Consider the following 2,713-nt stretch of genomic DNA (forward strand, 5'->3'; position numbering starts at 1 on the left):
CTTGTGAAACTAAGTCATGTAAACCTACAGGAAAGAAAATGCAAAATATTATACCTATACTGTGAAAGATTCATATATATTCCGTATTTTAAAAGTATATAATCATGCTTTTGAAGTCTATTACAAAGCATATGCAGAAAGGTTAGAATTCAGGGGGAAGCCTACGCCTTCATCTATTTCCTTTTCAGTTTCATAGTCACTTTCCTAAATTTTGCATTCTCCAAGTTTTAAATTGATTTATCTAGCTCTGATACTTTCTTGAGCAATCTTTCTCATTCCCCGTAGAAAGTAAGCAACAAAAACGTTCTTACATGCTTATACTTCAGAAATGCAATTATTTGCCCAAAACTTACTTAAAGTTTCTTCAGAACAGCAGTATGGTAGGAAACAGTTCAACTTCTTCCTCTCTCTTCTCCTTTTAAAAATACATAAATATGAGCATAGCAATGGTTGTGGTGACCTCAGTGCACTCATGTTAGTAAGATACGAGTGAGCTGTTCTACATCACTAAACAGTCATGATAAAAAAAACACTCCAAAGTGAAAAACTATGAATCCATAGGCAAACCTTCAATAGTTATATTTTCTACAAGATTTTCTGCTTCTAAAGTTTTAAGAGATTAAGCAAGAATTATACTAATACACAAAGAGAAGGAAAGGAATTTTAAGTATACACAACCTGCTATATCCAATCCCAAGATTATTCTTAAGCATGATGAAAAAATCTAAGGATATTTACAAAAATCCACAAAAACTCCAAGTTTAATCATACTCATCTCTGTTACATAAATTGAGATTCCTTTCCTGCCCCACTCCTCCAGCTGGAGCCCTACGCTTTCTCTGCACCCTAATACACTGGTTCCAAAGGGGCTTCTCGTCTTTTATCTACCAAGGTAATTACTTCACAGCTGTATGCATCACCTATGAAGCACTGCATACCCTGTATAGACCGTAACACTGTATTTGGAAATTTTCTGTCTACCACATTTCTCAGTGTAGGCTATAAATAGCCTTTTGGGGAAGGGAAAAAAAAAAAAAAAGTAGTAGTTGTCTTTTTTACATCTAAGGTCTGTAATTACATTTTTCTCAGGCAGGAGCAGCCCACAGGGTTCAGAGAGGGAAGGAACCGCAGTTGTCGGAAATACCTGTACTGTAAGTAAACCTTGTGTTTGCCCCAGTTACTGTCTCCTGACCCGATGGTGGTGTTTCCCAACCAAACCACCTCCAAAGGAAACCTGAGGTTGGAACTACACAGTACTGACCCCCGAGGGTCCCCGTGCTGAAGAACAGGAACGAGCAGGACGGTAGCACACAGCACCGAGGGCTTTGATAAAATGCCCCAGTGACCTAACACGCAGTACAATTCCTGGAAACTGCAGACCTCTGTATTTGCTTCGTACTCTAACACAGGAAACGAAATCAGCAACAATTTCAACTGGAGTTATTTCACAGAGTATCCAAGGACTAAATTATACCATTAGGCATATTTCAAGCAAATTCTTTCACTGGTAAATCTTCACGTGCTTCACTTGCATTTCCTTCTTATGCCAAAAAAGAACGATCACTGTTCGTACTCAAGAGTGTTCATCCTTCTCCTCAGCTTCTATAATAGGTCATCTGAAAGGGAAACAATAAATCCCCAATCTGATCTGTCTATGGGCGTCCTACAGTTCCTTAGAGAAATCAGTTAAATCAGTCCAGATTCCAGCAGATCCTCCTACACATCTTAAGGATCTCAAACTAGCATTGTGCAAGGGAACGGTGGAAGAATACTTAGTCTGGGGAAAAAATACACACCAGAAATGTCCTTCAGCTTCCACAAGGCTTTTACAAAATTCTGTACTGAGAGAAACCGGAAAGTGCCCATCGTATCTGGATTTAAAGAGATTCAATGCCCTAACACAAAGGGGACTTGCAAACTTCATCTCCAAGAGTTACAAAGTACACTTCGACAGCTGTAAATCAAGATTAAAGAATCAAGTAGCAAAAAAATATGTGGAGAAACAGCATCAAGCCTGGATGATGGATCCCCAGAAATCAAAGAAGTTAACTGGTACACAGCAGTGAGAAAGAAGTATCTGTCAGTAGCGAGACATCGAACTGTACAGGTGACACCACTTCCAATCCACACAAATCCTTGATTTCTCCCTTTTATTCAAATAGCGTAAGGCATCTTTTTAACCAAATGACTGTGCCAAGAGTGATGAAATGATAGCAGAGGAGAAAAGCAGCTTTTATACGAAGTAAGACTATACTAGCAGAGCCTTAACAGTCAAGTGCTCTCTTTTAGATTTACCTATAGTCACTCCTAGGGAAAAAAAAAAAAAATTCTAGAATTCTACTCTGGACCCCATGAAAGGAAACGAAGGGCACTTGACTCAGGGGCATAGAGTGGGTTCGGTCCTATGTGTGAGGACCCTGCAAGAAAGCTTGCTCCTAATAGGCAGCACTCAGAAGTCACGGAAGTGTAGAGCTTCAAATGCTTTCTCCCTTCCTTCCAGAAATCCTCTTGAAACACAAAAGATGTCAGACACAGGCTTCAATCAAATCAATCTGAAGCTCTTCCGCAGGAGCTTACACCCGGACATGTTTTATTATTATTTATTTTACACTATCACCTTTGTATTCTAAGCCAATATTTACAACAGCTTCAGCCTAGGCATAATTTAGCTTGAGGAGAATGAAACTTTCCTTGTGCTACCTCCACTTAAAAT

Source organism: Pygoscelis adeliae, unplaced genomic scaffold (assembly GCF_000699105.1).
Source record: "Pygoscelis adeliae isolate BGI_AS28 unplaced genomic scaffold, ASM69910v1 Scaffold156, whole genome shotgun sequence".
Classification (NCBI taxonomy): Eukaryota; Metazoa; Chordata; class Aves; order Sphenisciformes; family Spheniscidae; genus Pygoscelis; species Pygoscelis adeliae.